This window comes from Phyllostomus discolor, chromosome 6, assembly GCF_004126475.2.
Source record: "Phyllostomus discolor isolate MPI-MPIP mPhyDis1 chromosome 6, mPhyDis1.pri.v3, whole genome shotgun sequence".
Lineage (NCBI taxonomy): Eukaryota > Metazoa > Chordata > Mammalia > Chiroptera > Phyllostomidae > Phyllostomus > Phyllostomus discolor.
The window spans coordinates 39407984-39428718 of NC_040908.2; positions in this window are offsets into that span (position 1 = coordinate 39407984).

Here is a 20735-nt window from a genome sequence, read left to right on the forward strand (position 1 = left end):
TTGAAGAGGAGTTGTTTAGGTGAGTGGGGGTAGGGAGAGAATTCCAAAAAGAAAAACCAGTATATGCAAAATTTCTGTGGCAGGAGAGGGTATGGCAAGAATGCTGGTGTAGCTGAGACCAGAGAGAGGAGAAGGAGATATAGGGCAAGACTGGAGACACACGCAGAACCCTGACCATGCGGAACCCTAACAATGGACTATGGTAAAGACTGAGGTCTTCATCTAAAAACCAATAGAAAGCCATTGAGGCATCTTTAGCTGAAAGAAAAAGTGACATAATCAGAATTTTGGCTCAAAAACATCACTTTGGTTTCTGTGTAAAGAATGAATTTGGATGAGACCAGAATGAAAGAGGATAGCCAGTAAGGAGGTTGTTGCCACCTCCAATGAGATTATGGTGATTTGGAACAGGACATTAGGATGAAGGCAGAACACAGTAGACTGGCTTATGTTATTTGGGAGGTCATTCAACAGATCTAGGCAACGGGCTGATTAAGGGAGATGCAGAGGGTTGAAGGAACAAGGATAATTTGAAGTTTTCTGGCCATGTGAGCAAAACATTTCTCCTAGAAAGCAGAAGTATAAAATTTTCCTGTCACAGATACATAGATTTTTGAGGGGAGAAAGCACCACTGTTGCTGGAGAGAAAAACTGAAAGGAATAGAAGGATATCCTAGAGACCTATAAGGCCACACCCTACTCAAAGATGGCCCAAAGATCCATAAATCCATATACTGCCTCTCCCCTCTCCCCTCCCCACCCCCCTGTATCACTGATGCATATCAGGGTGCTTGGTATATGGGGGGTGGAGGGAAGAGCAGGTGGGATCTGAAGACCAGCTGCACCAAGAGTGATAAGTTTGCCCTTCAACAAGTCTCATGACCTCTCTGCTCCTCATCTTGAGGGCTGTGAACTAGATTCATGGTTTTAAACACTTTTCAGAAACCTAGTTTTCTAGAGCATATACATGGCCACTTGGATTTATGACCCAATATGCACCTCCCTCCACTTCATTCCATCCCAAACTACCAAATACTTACTTCTCTTTTTGGTGTGTTTATCTCTAAGGCTCTTGAAGAGGCAGTAGCTTACCTTTAAGGGGGAAAAAAGTGTATCCCAGAAAAAGAAAGATTTGAAAACCACTAAAATACACAATTGTGAAGACAGGCCTCAGATCTCTAAATAGAATAGAAATTCTATTTTCTGTGTCCTATATGGAAAAGAAAGTAAACTTCTAGAAGGAGAATACCAGCTCTTCACCACAGAGGGTGAAAAAGATGACCTCCAAATTTAAAGCCACTGTCATAGCATCATTGCACTCAGGGAAAGACTCCATACTCACCACTTTTCATGACCTTCCAGATGTCACTAAACCTCACCCTTCTGGTCTGTTCCATGCCCTCAACAGGCCCATGGGAGGCAAGGGAGAAACTGTCAAGATGAATTAAGAGCCTTTCTCTGCTCCACCCTCCTGTAGCCCACTGTTCTGTCTCTCCTGTCTTCTGAGTCTCTCCAGTTCTAGGAGAAACTCTTCATTACTGAGAGCAGCCAGGAGCTCAGAGTAGCTCTTGATTGATGCTGTCAGTTAGATGAAGAGCTCTTGTGGCAGAAACTGTCTTTTCTTCATTAAATTTGCAAACATGCCCAGGAGCTAGTCTGTGAGCTGCTTATCAATAAATGGAAATACACTGATAGACCCAAATTCATGCCAGACTTTGATTGAGAAAGGACAGATACCTTGCCAATATCCATCTCAAATAAGAATTCCTAAGATCCCCTGTTTTCACTCAGACATCGGTTCTAGTGTGAGGCTCTCCTCAAGATGGGTCATCACTGTGACAGCTTCCAATCCATGGGATGGAAAGTCTTCCCTTATACACAGAGGTCTTGCATCTCTTATTCTTTCCCAAGACTATGAGAGGAACTGGATCCCTGAGGAGGGGATGGTGGCAGAGCTCTGATTATGTCACCAATGACTCAGTTGTGAGGGATCTCCCTCAACACAGCCTACAGGGACTTCAGGAAAGCTGAAGCTAGTAGAAATTGGGTTTACCAAGACTTCCAAATGCCTGTGCAAGACTGTAGGACAAGAGGCAGGCCTTGCTAATGGGCCAACATTAAATGAAGAGAGAAAGGTAGGATAAAAGAAAGAAGAGGGGAGGAAAGAAAACCACTTGTAAGAGCCAAGCAGGACATCTTTTAACCTTCTTTAGAAAGCAAAATTAAAAAGAGCTCTACTTTCTGACATCAAAATCAAGAGAACAAGATCATAAATAATAAAAATTTTATAAAGCACAAGCACCAAAATTGCCATCAAGCCAACAAGCAATAGCTCAAGAGCTCTAACCTACAGTTTTGAGCAACTGACTTTCAAAGTGATTGTTCACCCATCCACCTTGATTTCATTGTGTGGGGTAATGTCAATATTGGCTGGCATTTATAAAATTCCAGCTGTGAGGAGATAATGCCATCAATAAGAGTGTCTGGGCTATGGGGTAAGGACATGGGAAGGAGGCCTTTCTTGCATGGTTTAAATCATGATTTTCATTTTATTGCAAATTTTTTCCCTCTCATTGCCAGGCTTTGCTCTTTTCTTGCCAAGTAGACTTACTAGTCATTGAACTGCAGCTTCTCAGAGGCACAAAATGTAGTGGTGACAAGCCATGTTATGTCTCTGAGCACACTACTCCTATTCTCCCAATGTCTAAGAATTTGGGGCCTTCACTGATGCTCATTCAAATAACAACCCTTCATGTCAGAGTTTTGTAAACATGCTTTTCACCATTCTATTCAACAGATATTAAGAGCCGGCATTCATTCATTCAGTCAGTCAGTCAGTCATCTACCACTGACTGACCACATATCATGAGCCACAGTCTCCCTTCCCCTATGTGGAGATGGAAGAAAGAAAACCATTTCAAAACAACATTAATAGGACACCATGGGACATGGAGAGCGTCCTACCAAGACCAGGAGGTCAGGAAAAGCCTCCCACAGGAGAGAAACCTTGAAAAGCATCTGAAAAGAAAAGTTGAAGCTGGGAAGAGTATATAGAGAAAACAGAACTCCCAGACAATAGGAGAACCATGTCTAAAGGCCCACAGGGCAGAGGCACAGAACATGATGCATTGGAGGAATCATCACAGTAATAAATTATGTTAATGGAGCACTTACTCTGAGCCAGACCCTGTGGTGAGCACTTCACAGATATTAGTTCATTTAATGTTCACAACAACCCTGGCAGGTATGTATTACTCTTATTTTCAGATAACATATTAAAGAAGTTAATTTCCCCAAATCAGGCAACCATTAAATAGGACTTGAACTGTTTTTCTGACTCCAGAGCCCACATACAACTGCTGTGGCAGACAGCATAAGCTTAGCTAGAGGGCAGGGTATATGGGAAAGGTGGGTGGTATTAAAAATGAGGGTTAACAGGTATATAGGAGCCTTGCATGCTTACTAAGCAGTCTTGTTTGATATCATTCAGTAGTCTTTCAGAAGCCAAGATGGATTTAGGCATAAATGAGAGAGGATTAGATTTGGAAAATCACTCTTGTGACAAAGCAATGAATCATAATAGTGAATGAGAAAAGTCATCTCTTTAGCATTTTATACAAAGGAACCTTTTCTGGTTTATCTCCGTAAGCCTCCCCACCCCTAATTTAAAAAATAAAATAAAATAAAAATGGAGAAAAGGCACAAGATATTTTAATTATAAAGTATAGTACAGACTTTACTTTCAGCCAAGGTTGAGTAAAAGAGATAGGATTTAGACTCCTGCCTGAAACAACAAAAAAGCAGACCACATATATATAGTACCTACATATATACTATATATGTATATATACCTACATACTTGTTTTCAAAACATTGGATATCAGACAGTGAAGGTCAAGGATCCCTAAAATTGCCCTAACTTACTGCCTGGAGAGTTTCCAGGTTGTGATGCAAGGAGGGGGACACACATGGAACCCAGTGTTTTTCTGAGTTGAAGACAAGGAGCTGGGAATCCTAGAGGCAGTTTGAGTTTTTAGGGCAGAGTGGTAAAGAACAAGCAAAGAGAGAGAAAGAGACAGACAGACAGACAGAGAGACATACAGACAGACAGACAGAGACCTGAGGGAAGTCCCTCCCTCAAGTTTAGCTGAGTACTGATCAGCTCAAAAACATGAGTAAACTACTCAAGACCAGGGGGAAAATCATTTGAAAGTATTAGAGATAAAAAGAAACAGCACCTCTTCCACTAGCCACAGTATAAAATCTCATAATTATACCAAGAAGGAGTTTGCCAGTTGTGTGTAAAATTAACCATAGACTACAGTGCTCTGATCCTGCCTAACAAAGCATAGAAACAAGACATGAAAGGCTCAAACTATTTCCAAGTAATTTAATACTATCAAAAAAGCTAAAAAATATTAATAAGAATAATAAAACATGTGACACCTAACAAGGTAAAAATTTTAATACCTGATATACAATTTAAAAAGACCAGGCACGCAAAGAAACAAAAAATATGACCATAATAAGTAGAAAAATCAATCAATTGAAATTGACTCAGAATTAATACAAATGATAGAATTAGTAGACAAGGACATTGAAAGAATGATTAAAACTGTATTCCACATATTCAAAAAGGCAAAGGCTCAATTTAACATGTTAATTGAGACATGAGAGATGTTTTTAAAAGTCCCAGATCTAACTTCTAAAGATAAAAACCACAATATCTGAGATGAAACATATATTAAATTAAAAATAAATTAGATGTTGCAAAAGAGCACATTAGTAAACTTGAAGAAATAGCAATAAAAACTGCTCAAAATGGAAAAAAAATCTGTGTTAAACTATGTCAGGTCTAATATTTATATTATTTTAGTCTCTGAAAGAGGGAAAGACATAAAACAATACTTGAAGGAATATTGGCTAAAAATTTTCCAATTTTGATGAAAATTATAAATCCACAGATTCAAAAATCTCAATTCCAAGCACAAGAAACATGAAGAAAAATACACTAAGGCACATCGTAACCAAATTTCTTAAAACCCAATAATAAGTAGGAACAAAAAGACACATTACATCCAGAGGAACAAAGATGACAACAGATGCAGATTTTTCTTGGAAACTATGCAAACTACACACAGTCAAGTGGCATCTCTACGGTACTGAATGGGAGGAAACTGTCAACATAGAATTCTTTACCTTATGAAAAATAAAGGCAAAATAAAGATTTTTCAGACATTCAAAAGCTAAAAGAATTCATTGTCAGTAAATATGCATTATGGGGATTTTAAAGGAAGTACCTCAAGCAGAAGGTGACAGCAGACGTAAATCCGAATCTACACAAAGAAATGAAGGGTACCAGAAATAGTAAGTAAATGAATAAATGTAGACTTTTTAACTTATTATTTAAATTAATTTAAAAGATAAAAACTATTTAAGCAAAAGTAATAAAAATGTACTTTGTGATTTATAGCATGCCTAAAAGTAAAAATTTTGGTAAGAATAGCACAAGGGCTAATGGGAGAGAAACAGAAGCACATCGCTATAGTTGTTGTCATCCTAATACTATACACAAAGTGGCATAAACTACCTGAAGGTGGGCTGTGATAAATTATGACATGTACTATAACCTGGGCAACTATAACTGGGCACAGTTTCATGTTCACAGGATAGACAGATTTTGGAAAAGCCCCTTTGGAGAGTAGAAGCACACAATACAGACAAAGTTCATGGTGAGGTGCTCACAAGGTACAGTGCGGCTGGAGCTGTTTTTGCTCCATTTTCCACTTGTATTTCTGACTCCCAAGCAGAACAGTTCTCTCGAATTTTATAATGGTAGGGCTGCCCACAAAATGACATGGTGAAAATGTAATCATTATATCAAATATCCTTCCAGTTTATCTTTTTTCTTCTTGATCAAAGTATTATAATTTGTTACACCATTAAGTGAATTGTATTTATACATTATAATTTAAAGCTGATCACTTATACTTGACAACTCTATCATAATTCTTATGGTTTTAGATTTTGTCCCTTTGGAAAGGTAAGGGGCAGGAAGACATGGCATACGTTTTCTTAAGGGAATAAAATCTCAGGAATGTGTTTGTGGGAGGGATCTTTATTGTTTTGCTGATTTGAACAGTCCAGATATGCTTTAAAACATGACATAAAATCTTTGAATGGCCCTAACTCTGGCATTGATGTTTTTCTACTGCCAAGTGCCTAAGGGCAATGATATGTTGGCTTTAATAAGTCTTGACAAAATATAGAGGCTGCTGTTACCCCACAAAAGGTGACAATGTGGGCTTAGATCTTTGGTCCATATTCAATCCCTGGTTTCATCCTGGCCAGGTGAAACAAGACCTTCTCTTGGAGGTGCTATTACAATATTCAGCAGCAATGCCCTAAGGTAGGGCCTGTACAACTCTGACAAGAATTCTATAGGATTTCTCATGGCCCGGAGAGGCCCAGAAGCATTTTACTGTTGGCAGGCAGATTTGGCTTGAGTGTTGTGTCAGGCGCTAAATTATTGGGTGGAGAGTGCTGTGTATTCTTCCATTGTTGGATGCAATGTTCTGTAAAGCTCTATTATGCCAAGTTAGTGGACAGTACTGGTTAGGTCTTCTGTATCCTTATTGATTTCTCTCTATATGTTCTATCTGTTATTCAGAGTAGGTGCTGAAATCTCTAATTATAATTTTCTGTGTTTTCTCTTTGCAGTTTTATCAGATTTTATTTCACATTTGGAAATAGTTATTAGGTGAGTAAATGTATAAAATTGTTATGTCTTATTACTAAGTAGACTCCTTTGTAATTATTAAATGATTCTCTTTATCCCTGGTAATATTCTTTGCCATGAAAGCTAAATTACCTGATGTTAATATAACCACTCCAGCTTTCTTTAGATTAGTGTTAGTACAGTATATCTTTTCTATCAATTTACTTATAATACACATCTATCTTAATATTTAAAGTAGGTTTCATATAAAAAGTACATAGTGAGTCTGCACATCTCTGTCTCTTAATTTTAATATTTGACCATTTACATTTAATGTGATTGTTGATATGGTTCAGTTCAAATTTGCCATCCTGCAATTTGTTTTACATTTGAATTATTTGTTCTTGCTCCCTTTTTCTTCCTTTTTTGGATTAAATAATTTTATGATTTCATTTTATCTCTATGGTTACTATGTACAATTATTTCTTTTATTATATTAATGTTTGCCCAGCCTGTCAGTCTTGATTGATTCAATGGCTTTTTAAATTAATTTAATCATTCAAGTTAAAAAAATAGATCTTTAATCATGCTGATAAAAAGATAACATTGAACTAGGGATATGTCTATATATTTCTGGAATCAAATTGGGATCTATAAGCTACTGAAAATATCTTGCCCATATGTCTATTCACACAAAGACTTAAGCACTATTAAATGCTACTTAAAGGCCTCAGGAAAAGGCAGTCGTGTGAGACAGTGATCAAGAGAGGAGTGAGGAGGGTGCCACCATCAGTTACTGAGAGGCCTGCGACATGCCCAGTGCTGAGTGTCATGTACAGAACAAAGTGGGAGTTAGGGGTACTGACAGCCCCACACAGTCAAAAATCTATAGAGAAAATATATATATATATATATATATATATATATATATATATATATATATACTTAACCAATAGCCTACAGTTGATGAGAAGCCTTACCAATAACAGTCAATTAACTCATATTTTGTGTTGTATGTATTGTGGACTAAACTCTTACAATAAGGTAAGCTAGTGAAAAATGTTATTAAGAAAATCACAAGGGAGAGAAAATATATTTATATTATGAATTTAAAACACTCCTCATATAAATTGATCCACACAGTTCAAACCCATTTTATTTAAAGGTCAAATGTACATCATTTATGGAATCCTCACCACAGCTGTACGTGGTAATTGTTATCCAATTTTACAAGATGCATAAAGTAAGACCTAGATGACAATTTATTAAGTTGGCAGAGTAACACAAATAGCAAACAGGGTAGAAGAGACTAGAATCCATATCTGCTTCACCTAAAGCCCATGTACAGATGACAGCACAGATGACCTCGAGATGACAACTGTCAGAAATGATGTCCCTACCATCTAACATAGTGTCTGCCTATTAAAAAGTGAGTATTTGGTAAGTGTTTATTGAATGAATGAATGAATGAATGAATGAATAAGAAAATGAATAAGTGAAAGTGGACTCAAGTCAGCCAGCCTCAGAGGGTGTCTATGTTGATCCTAAGGAATTCCAGTCAAGTCATAGATGTATCTCCTTTTATAAAATGCTGTCCCACCTCCCAAATCCACCCTTGGCACACTGCACAACTTTTTTTTGGTGTGGGGGTGAGAGCTCTTAAACCCTTCCCTCCCCTCCAAAAAACTTCCTGCATTTCCAATCTAGTAAGGAGCCAATAAGGACCTCTTTCTCCACAGCTGGGATAGATTCTACTAATGATAACTTAGTTGAAACAGCAAGTTTTCAAAAGTTAGGAACTCTAGATATAAATATGTGAATGGCATCCATAGGCATATGCTGGGTCTGGTCTTATATCAAATGAAAGAGGAAAATCACAGGCAGAGCCTCATTTTAGTTCAGGAATAAACTCAGTAGGCCTTCTTGATGGAGTGGCAGAACTACTTAAGCAGGATGACAGTTCAGCTCTTAAATCAGTTTAGGATTGATTTTTAAAAGATGATATGAATTTGCATGTGAACCGAGAGTCACCAAAGACTGTCCTCAATGTTGCCACACAACCTACAAGATCTCTGACAGGGCAAAGAAGGTAAAGGTGATATTTAAGCTTAGTTCTAGACTGGAGGAGTATTTCAGGCTTCTGAAATCAGGGTGTGAGCCCTGACTGGTGTGGCTCAGTTAGTTGAGTGTTGTCCCACAAACTGAAAGGTTGCATGTTCAATTCCTAGTCAGTGGATATGCCCTAGGTTACCGAGGCATGTACAAAAGGCAACCAAGTGATGTTTCTTCCTCACATCGATGTTTCTCTCTGTCTCTTTCTCCCTCCCTTCCCTTTTCTAAAAAATAAATAAATAAAATCAGGCTGTGAGCACAAGTCAAATGTCAGGCCGTTGGGGCTGCCCTCTGTGAGCCCTCTGTCTCCTTTTAGGCTCATGTCTTTATTCTCAAGATTAGACATGAACTGTAGTACACATTGCACAGGGAATCTAGGCCATTAACATTAGATGCTAAAGTTGTTGCGAACTAGGATCTCTGTTCATAAAGATGAACTGCCTGTCCAGCAGGTACTCCCCTTTGACCCTGATTACAGCAAGAAGACTCAAAGTTGATTTGTTAAATAAAATAGTTGTGATCTCTTACATTTGAATTATGCCTTACAACTTACAAAGGCTTTCATTTTCATTATCTCATGGGCAAGGCCCAACAGGCCTGACAGGAAGGCAAATAAATAAAAGTGTAAACTATATTTTTTTTAGCCACTTTGAGTACAAACACTGAAAATCCAAGAAGAAAAGAAAATTGAAAATTAGAAACATAAACCTATAACCATGACCAAAAAGGAGAGAAACAAGTGGATAGAGAACCTACAGAGCAAAGCAGCATACAAATTGGAGCGATCGATATAAATCACAAGAAAACCAAAGCTACAGATCAAACTCTAAACTACACCAGCCAATTCTGAAATAACTACTCATGTCTCTGAATACAGGAACAATGCAACTTCTCTGAGATAAATCACTGACACTAATTACCTCCAAAGATTTGGTGAGCACACAGCCTCTGTTTTTATTTAGGCAGCAAGGCATTGTAAAAAGAAATCTTAACTTAGGCAGAATGTTCATCCCTGTATTGTTTTTCTAATTTCTTCTAATTCTGGTCCCACTTCAAAATGAGCTGTCTCTACCTCAATACACCCACTCCATCCTGGTTATCACCACCACTTACTGCACAATGAAGAGAACACCTTTGTGTGAAGTGTCATCCTGCAAAGCACTATGTAATGGTGCAAGATGATTGCTACTGGATTAAATAAAATAATCTTTTATAAATATAATATAATACTATATTTATAGTATTATAGATACTAGATATATCTATCTATCTATCTATCTATCTATCTAGCAAAACTTGTTTATATCTCTGAGCCTTATTCCTCAGAGAGAGGAATCAAGAGCAGAGGGGAGGACATTGTTGGACTGGGTCATCTTTATAGACTGGTTTACAACAGACCAACAAAACAAACAAATAAATAGCATATATTAGTTTACTCGCTTGTAATGATTAAAAAGAGAGAATGAACTGCCCCACCCAATGCCTGACAGGATCTCTGAGCACCACCAACTCACAAAAATGTTCATGCTAGGGTCCCTCAGCCCTTTATAATTCGAACTCAAAAGTCAAATTTAATATTTTATGATTAAAATGAGAGATAGTTCAAACTGGAAATTAACTAAAAGTCAAGTATTTAACTATTACATAGGGTAATATTAGTGCATTCAGTAAATTTAAACAGGCTTCCAACCCATAGTTAGTTGGTCCTTCAGTAATCTAACAAAATGATAAGGCTGATCTGTAATGAATTTATCAGTATTTGTACATGTGACCTTCTAATATTTTCAAAAATGACTGAACACTCTGAAGCTGGCTAAGTATTTTCTTGTTAGTTTGTTTGAATGATGTATAGCTTTGAAGTCAGGGTAATCTATATTTGGATCTACAGAGTGGGGTTGAATGAAGTAAGTTTATAGTTGTGAGTATGCAAAACAGAACTTATTCTTGCATTACTATTTATTAATGATTGCATTATTTTCCCTACAAACAACTGTAAACCTACTTTGGCCCCACCCTGTATAGTTAACTGCTATGAGACTCAGTTTGCTCATTTGTAAAAAGTTCACCTAACAGAACTATTATAAGAATTAAATGAGGTAATGAATGTAAAACAGTCATGTTGGTGCCTGGCACATGGTTGGGCAGACATTTGGTAAACATAATTCTAGATGTGTCTATGAGGGTATTTCTGGATGAGATTAACGTTTAAATAGGTAGACTGAATAAAATAGACAGCCTTTCCTAATACGGACATGCCTCATCAAATCAGTTCACTGAAATAGAAAAGTTCAGTATGAGAGAACTCTTCATGCCCGACTGCTTAAGCTAAGACAGTGGTCTTTTCCTTCAGACTTAAACTGAAAAATCGGCTCTTGGGACAACTGGATTTCAAACTGAAACTTATACCAGTCACTCTCGTGGTTCTCAGTCCTTCTGACTCATAATGAAACTACACCCTCAGCTCTCCTGGGTTTTCAACTTGCCAACTATTGATCTTAGTACTTCTCAGCCTCCTTAATCACATGAGCCAATTTATAATATATATAGGATATGTATTTTATATATTTAATATATCATATTTATTTATATATTTAATTATGTTTGATTTTAATATAGTTATTGTTTATTAAAATACATGCATATTAACATTAATGCAGATTTATAAACATTTATAGCTATATTTTACTTATTTTTAAGTATTTAATATATTATATGTTATATTTATTCATTTTTATTTAATGTTATGTTTTTAATTTTTATTTATACTATATTTATTTATAAATAATTTCTTCATTTATATATGTTATACAGGGGTGAACAAAAGTAGGTTTAAGTATCCACTTTCATTGATTGTTGATTAAATTATCAGCCATCATTATCTAAAAGAGAAATCATAAGTAAGGATACAAAATAATAAGAAGAAAAGAAATAATACAAATAACATGATAATACATAAATAATAATACAAGAATAAACTGTTTTGCATACTCCCATCTGTAAATCTACTTTTGCCCCTGCTGCCCTCCCCACTCCACCAGTGGATGTATCTCCTGTGGGTTCTATTTCTCTGGAGAGCCCTGACTAACCAGTTATCTACAACTACCCTAGACCTAGACAAAAGGAAACCTTGCCCTGGTCCTCATACTTTAGACAAGCCCACATATCACAAAGGGAATAAAAATACATTTACTAAAGAATTCCCTCGCACCTCCACCACTCGTCACTCAGCACTCATTGTTGCCATCACACCTCCAGTACCCCTAACCATCCACTCCCACAGTCAGCGCTGTTCAGGCCCTAGGAAAGACTTCTCCACATTTCCTGCATTCTCAAAACAAAAAGCAGCTCTGTGTGAATGCCAAGAACACTTGTGGGCTGCACTGCTGCTGACACTACTTGAGAATGTGAAAAAACTGAGCATTAGAACTGATTGGCTAAAAGAATAGACATATGAGTTATCTTGTCAAATCTTTCCTCCTCGTAGATAGCTTGAATTCAATAGATTCTTGCATAACTTTGGTTTCCCAGCGGTGCTGAGCATTCTTTTCATGCTTTTCTTTGTGTCCCAATTCATGACTTCAGGGGCACTCATGAATAAGCATGGTATGCTGTGCATTGGGGTGACTAGGGAACGTTTTGCAATATTCGACAATTTATATCACCCTTAAATTTATGTCTTTATATAAATCTAGGTGTAATATTCATGAAGCATGATGATACTGAATCTTCAGCTTAGCAAGTAGATGGACATTAAATAAATGCTAAAATTGAAAATAATTTAATTTTCTTAAAAGTAAGACAATCACATTTTGAAAATTAAAATGTTAGTCTGATTTACATAACTTCAATTTTAAAACTCAATGCCATTAATTAGTTTATATTTTTATTTACTGTATTACACATTTTAAGATATTTTAGAAGAAAAGTAACTTTGGGAAGCATACATAAATTCCAATTCTTTTTAGTTTTATGTTTAATGTGCCATATATTTTTAGAAAAATATTTTTATTTGTACACTTACTACAATTACAGTTTTTATTTCTTTTTTTTAATATTTTATTTATTTATTTTTAGAGAGGGAAGGGAAGGAGATAGAGGTAGAGAGAGAAAGAGAGAGAGAGAGAGAGAGAGAGGGAGGGAGAGAAACATCAATGTGCGGTTGCTGGGGGTTATGGCCTGCAACCCAGGAATGTACCCTGGCTGGGAATCAAACCTGGGACACTTTGGTTCCCAGCCCGCGCTCCATCCACTGAGCTACGCCAGCCAGGGCCAGTTTTTATTTCTTAAACCTCTATAGTCAATAGATAACCTACTATGTGAAAATACTGATTAATCATCCCATAAATGATTTTTGTTAAAATTAAAGAAAATAAAATACATATATGCCTTTATTTTATTACTCAGCCAAATATTATCAACCATAAAAATGACTCAGGTATGCACAATAACAATTAAATTCTGTGATCTTTGATTTTCTGCCAACCTTCAGTCATATAATAAGAACAGCTTTAAACACATTTGTCAATTTTGCCATTATGAAGGTATAATTGTCACGATAGGGGGTAGATGTATTTTATATAATAGTCCGTTAGCTTGATTTACAACTATGAAATATTTAAACATGTTATACAGGTCTCCATTTGTATTCTTGCCTTAAAACCCACAAATAGGAGGGCTATGGCCATGTTCCCAATTTGTTCAGGTTGCCAGGGTTACTTACCTTCAGTGGTGAGGTGTAACTACATACATATGACCACAAAAAAAACATTTTTTTAAGTTCAAGAAGAGATGTTAAACTTGAAGGCCATGAGAATATGGGAAAAATTCAGCCAATCAGTTTGGTGATTGGAACATCACACATATGAGTGGGTGAGAGGGAGGCTGCTAGGTATTTACCAGGGAGGTCAGCATCTTCTAGACTCTTCAGGTTGCCTCTGTGTGATGGGACCCAAGGGCTCCTTATTTTATAACTGAAAGTTTGTGCCTTTTGATCACCTTCATTCATTTCTCCAACTCCCCACCCCATGCCTCTAGCAACCACCAATCTATTCTCCATATCTAGAGTTTGGTTTTGTTTATTTGTTTAGAGTTCACATATAAGTACAATCACATGGCATTTATCTTTCTCTGTCTGACTTTCATCACTTAGCATAATGCCCTCAAGAGTTGTCACGTTGTCACAAATGGCAGGATTCTCTTCTTTTTTATTACTGAATAATATTTCATGTATAGAGATTATCTATCTATCTTTGTAGATTTATTTACATCACACTTTCTTTATCCATTTATTTACTGATGGACACTTAGGTAATTTACATGTCTCTCTTTAGATAAATACCTAGAAGTGGAATTAATGGATCATATGGTAGTTCTATTTTTAATTTTTTGAGGATGCTCCATACTGTTTTCAATAGTAGATGTATCATTCTACATTCCCATCAACAGTGCACCAGAGTTTCCTTTTCTCCACATCTTTACCAATGCTTGTTATTTCTTATCTTATTGATAACAGCCATTCTCACTGGTGTAAGGAGATACCTCACTAAGGTTTTAATTTGTGTTTCTCTGATAATTAATGATGTTGAACACCTTTTCATGCACCTGTTAGCCATCTGTATATCTTTGGAAAATTGTCTATTCAGATCTTCTTCCATTTTTTAGTTGGATTGTCTGGGAGTTTGTTGATTGTTTGTTTGTTTGTTTGCTATTGAGTTATATGAGCTCTTTATATATTTTGAATATTAACCTCTTACCAAATATTTGATTTATAAATATTTCTCCCATCCTGTAGGCTGCCTTTTTAGTTTGTTAATGGTTTCCTTTGCTGTGCAGGAGCTTTTTAGTTTGATATAGTCTCACATGTTTATTTTTGCTTTTGTTGCCTTTGTTTTTAGTGTCAAATCCAAAACTCATCACCACAAGCAATGTCAAGGTAGTTACTACTTATGTTTTCTTGGAGTTTTATGGTTTTAGGTCTTATGTTCAAGTCTTGAATAAACTTGAGTTAATTTTTTGTATATGGTTTAAGATAGTGGTCCAGTTTCATTTTTTCCCCTGGCTATCCATTTTTTCCAATATAATTTATTGAAAAAAAAAAACTGTCCTTTTCCCATTGGTTCTTTTATCATAAATTAACCAACTATACTAATATATGTGTGGGCTTATTTCTGGACTCTCTATTCTGTTCCATTGACCTATATGTCTGTTTTTATGCCAATACTATGCTGTTTCATTACTATAGCTTTATAACATACCTTGAAATCAGGTTGCGTGAAGCTTCCATCTTTGTTCTTCTTTTTCAAGACTGTTTTGGCTTCTTGGTGTCTTTTGTGGGGAAGTCATGTTCTTGACAAAATAATTGCATCTTCTGTTTTTCTAGGTGATATGGTTGTCCATGACACATCTAGAATAAGTATAACACAGCATCTGATAGGACCCTGTACTCCTAACATCTCAGAGGAAAAGATAGGGGAACCTCTCTCCAGTTTTGTGCCTGGTAAGAATCAGCCTCCTCTAGCTTGAATCAGCCTCTATTAGATCAAGGCCTTTGAGAACTGGTGTCTCATTTAGGTGGCAGCTCAGTAACTTGGCATTCTGAACTTTTGACCACTTGTCTTTGCCAATAAATTTGAGCTCTCAAAAAAGACCCTTGGATTCATTATTCCTCCATTTTCCATCTTTATAATGCAGATGGCACCATCTATTTCCTTTCATGGTTCACAGAAAAAAAGGCTTAAGAATAAATCAAGGAGCATGTGCAAAAGAAGCTCTCCATATCCAATACCGTGTTGTTTGATCTGGTAAGAGATGGCCTCCAATGATGGAGTAAGACATATGGATGGGTTTGGGAAAAAAAGAAAAGAACAGTTTACTATTTAAAGCAGATAAAGAACAGTCTTCAATGAGACTACTGAAATAATGGAGTAAACAGGCCTCTCCATGGCCATGAATGGCCCTAGAAATAAATAAAAGGATGAAATTTATTTTTTAAACCCATTTAGATGCCCTTACTTCTATCCTGTATGGCCCAGGGATCTGCATTCCCAATCACTTTTCCCTAAACTCACTCTATACCCATATTTTGATGACCTTTGCTAGGAAAATAGTATAATTTATACACTAATTCAGGGATGACTGCTGTGCAGTAAATGCACTTGACCCTTTAAAGTTACCTTACGATGGCAGAGTGACAACTCAAAGTTGTGACCAATACTAGGGAGTTCAGTTATGGAGGATGACTTTAAGGAATGACTTTGGCCATCCCCACACACATAATGTATAAGATCGCCAAAGGATCATCCTTCCCTAGAAACACAGTCTGGAGGGAAAGATAGCTTCCTTCCTAGTTCTGCCAAAGGTCTGGCAGAACTTTATACTTTCAAAGCAAAAGTGCACACTTTCCTTCAGTGAACCTCAGAACAGTCAAGCTAAGTGTGTATTATTGTTAGCATTTCTACTTGACAGATGAGATGGAAGCTTATAGATGAAGTAGTATCCCCAAGAAATATCGATCAGTACATAGTGAAACCTGAATGTGAACACACTCCTGTCACACCCCAAAGACACTAACTGCTGTGCATAACACTTCTTAAAAAAAGAAAGAGCCCTGAGAAGCCAGACCCATATATACAAGCACCTTTTGACAACTTCTTCTTAGTAAAATTCTTAAGGACCACAGAGCTGCTCTGGAGGTCTAACCTCTATGATATTACCCTTCTGTTTTGCATTTACCATCTGGATTTATGAACCAAAGGCAGGGGAGGAAAGTTAATCCCAATTGTAACTTTTTCACTCAATGCCTCTAATAGTTCACCCTTGCTTAATGGGCCTATCTTTGCAGGAAGACCATAACAAGAGATGGAGAGGATATGGACGATGGAAAAACAGAGGAATTGCAGCTAGAATCAACAAGAAAACACCAAATGCAATTCTTCACCTCCCACACCTTTGGACAGCTCCCTCTCTTGGCAAAGCAAGACCTAAAATAGACTTATCTCTTCTGGGAGCTCATTCTTGATAATGGTTTCAAGGTGCTCTGTGGAGCCTTTCAACTTGACATTGTTTTTGGTTATGTCCCTTGGTCCTCCTCCTCTCATCTGTATGTATGAGAGGCACCCATCCCATTCAACAGACAGGCAACTTGAATCTCTCAGAGTTGTTAAGTGCCTTGCCTAAGATCACACAGCTAGTAACTAGAAAAATGAAGATTAAACCCAGATTTTCTTTCTGCCAGACCAAGATTCTTTCCAATCACCCCTGCAGCTTCTTAAAAGCCATATGGCTCTGCATTCCACTCCTATATATTTACCCAACAGAAAAGAAAATATATATTACCCATACAAAGACTTGTACACAAATGTTATAGCAGCTTTGTTATATGCCAAAACTGGAAATATGCCAAACATCCATCAAGAGGTGACTAAATAAACAACTGTATGTGCATACAATGTAATATTTCTCAGGCATAAAGTGCAAGAACTGTTGAACACACAACATAGATGAATCTCAAAATAATCGTGCCGAGTGAAAATAGTCAGGCAAAAGCAGCCCATGGTGCACAATTCCACTTATACAAAACCCTAGAAAATGCAAACTAATCTATAATGACAGGACACAGATCAGTGGTTGCTTGGGGATGGCACAGGGGACCAGAGACACAGGAACAAAGGATTACAAAGGAACACAAGAAAACTGAGGGGTGGGTATGTTCAGTCTTCATTGTGGTGATGGTTTCACAGGTGTGTGCACTTATCAAAAATTATCAAATTGTACACTTTAAATATACAGTTTATTGTATGTCAGTCATACCTCAATAGTGCTGTTTTTCAAAATGATATGGCTTGATTTGGTCTAGAATGTGACAGTTCAATCCTCCGTCACCCCACCTAGCCCCTAAAGATGATCTCCTTCTAAGGCTTTGGTCTGCAGCAAGGTTGTTGCTCATGGGCTGGTAGAAAGGGATCTGACCAATACAGATGAATATTATAATCATAGTATTAGTCTTTTTCCCCTCTCTATGAATACAAATTTAGGGTGACTGTGACTTCCCTCCAGGCAGAGGATTTTCTTTTTATTCCTGCCTGGGGATCACTAAGTAAAACAAACAGAAGCACTTATCATTATTTTTCCTATTAAATAAGCCCAGTAAACATTTGGACTAGCCTTGCAGATTTAAGACAGATGTTTCCATTGTAGAGGGATGAAAAACGCAGAAAGAGAAAAAAGAGAGAATCAAAAAGAAAGCAAGGGAGAGGAGAAAGGAAACCCAGGTGCCGGAGACAACAGACAGAGGACTGAAGCCAAACTACAAAGGTTCTCCTTGCAAATCAGCAAGCAGATTGCTAGGGTGCAGTTCAGCCACTAAACCTCCACATGGTCCTTCTGGTTGGAGCCCAGCGGTGCTGGGAAGAGATGTTGGGGGACTTTTATGCTTTCAGGCTTGAGAAGCTAGATAATCCTCTTTGCCCAAGGTGAGAATGGGGGACCAACCCTTTTCCCTAAGAGTCCTGGAGAATTTTCCCATCCCTACCTATGAAAGTAAATGGAATTATAGATGGACTGCCCTGCATTCTTTGGCAGCTCAGGGACAAATATGCAATTTGAGACCAGGGAATGAGACACTTGAATGGGGTTGTTAAGAAGTAGGCATGATCTCAAGGTTGGGGGAAAGTTTTCTGTCCTATATCTGACTGAAGGAAGAAATGGTTTAAAAGTGGCAGATTCCCTCTGAAGAGGTACCAGGATGGTCCTGGGACCATTTCCACTTGAGGAGGGACTGGAGCTCAAGAGACAATGGGAGTCCCTGGCCAGGAGCTATATTTTTACTGCTGAGGGCTTGCCTGGAAAAACCCTCTGTCACTGAAGGCATGATGCAGAGGGAAACTTCCTGCCTATAAGCCACACCTCAAACAGCACGGAAGAGACTCTGAAAACACAGGGCACCATGAACTTGGAGGTGCCAATGTTGCCCAACATCAGTGATATCAAAGTGGTCTCTTAGGAGAATCAGATTGTTTACTAAAACACATGCACCTACTACATCAGAATATCTGCAGGCAAAGGCAGAGCATGGGCATTTGACAAGCTGCCACAGATAATTCGCACCCATGCCAGCACTCAGGAACCACTGCTCTTCCAGCTTAGAAGGCTGGGAACCTGGTGGTCCTCTCATGCGCACTTCACCACTGAGCTTCCTCAGTTCACAGGGGGGGAAGGAAAGCCCGCCCCCCAACCCTGCCAAAATAAGTAAGACCTTTCCTGCAGTGAACAATTCTCACAAAAAGTTTCTCCTGCATCCTATGCTACATACTACATATCACAGGTAGAAAGGAAGAGAAACCTTCCCTTTCGATTATTAGCCATTCTGTGGGAAGGCACATAGGAAGGCCAGTAGGAAAGAGGCCATGTATGGCATGCTCTGCTGTGAGTCAAGCACCACACAGGGCCTGGTCCTCTCATCGGATATCATCCCAATTCATTCTCATCACAGCTGTGGGCTATGGGTCATTACCCCTGTTTTATGGGAGAGTCTAACACCCTTGCTGCCTGTTCATTTCTCTCCACCAAGCAAGCCTTGCTTCTCCATATAGAGAGTGTTGCATCACAGGGTTCTTGTGTCCTTAAAGACATCAGAATGTCTCTAAGGAAGGTGCTAGGAGAATTTGTTGGGATCCAGAGAGCATAATCTTGTTCCTTCCCCCAACCCCTACTCCTCAGGAAACATTCCACCTTTCCCAGTTCCAAACAACTGGCTTGGGTTTTATCACCCCTGCTGGTAAGCCTCTCTCCCTCCCTCCAACACTTTGAGCTAAAAGGTTCTCCCCCAAAAGACAGTCTGCATCCCACACACAGCCCAGATTGCTGGGGTGAAGAAGAGACCCTGGAAAAGAAGGTCACACCTGTACCTGAGTCACTGCAACACGGCACACGGCAGGGCAAACACAGCCTGTCCAGTCACGTCAACCCAGGCTCTGAGGCTGGTGTTTCCAGAATATGTGTCATGCTGTTTTCAACCAGGTAGGCCTAGTTGTCTTGGCTGCATGTCTCAACGTGAGCCCCAGAGGGATGCCTGCTCCTTGCCAGAGAGCAAACATAGTCAAATGTTTTCATATCTCAGAAACGACTGGGGCTGGGTGTAAGAACCTGGTGACCAAAGATGGTTATGGTTCACCTGAGGAGTTGGGAGCCAGGCTGGAAAGCTCCAACCTGATTTAAGAGAAACATAAACTGGAGGCACAGAGAATCCTCTGCTCTTTCTTCTTGCAATGTCTTCCTCTCCCAAATGGGATTCAATTGTCTTTGTGTGGGTTCCCTCAAAGCAGACCCTGAGAGAAGGATTTGGGCTCAGGTACTTTATTTGGGAGGGGGCTGTAGAAACACAGTGAGGGAGAGAAGGAAAGATGACAAGGAGGAAGGGTGACAAGGGGACAATGAGGCTCTGTCTTCTGGGGAACCTTCTTAGGACCCATGTCTACTGGACCTCAGAATTGTCCTGCCAAAGGGTAGAGAGCTGAGGTATGGATCCACTCACTCCTGCTTCTTATTAGTTGAAGACTACTCCTGGGCATGTTAAACCCCTATACTTCTGAGCTACCTGAACTGTAGGGAGAACAAGCTACCACACAGCAGAAAAATCCCTCAACAGAGAAGCTGAGAAGCATGAGAGCTTGAGCTGGCAAGCTTTTGGTGGACCTAGTAATGTTCACTGCATCTATAGGTGACCTCAGAGTTGGGATCAAGGAGATGGTTTGGGTACCAATGGCGTCTGCTATACTAATCTTCTCTAAAGGGTGGATTAAATGAGACAATGTATAAAATCCTTGCTACTGTGGCCCATAAGTACATGTGCAGCAAAAGGCATTTATTGTTGTTATTATTATTATATCATGATCATCATTATTAGCTA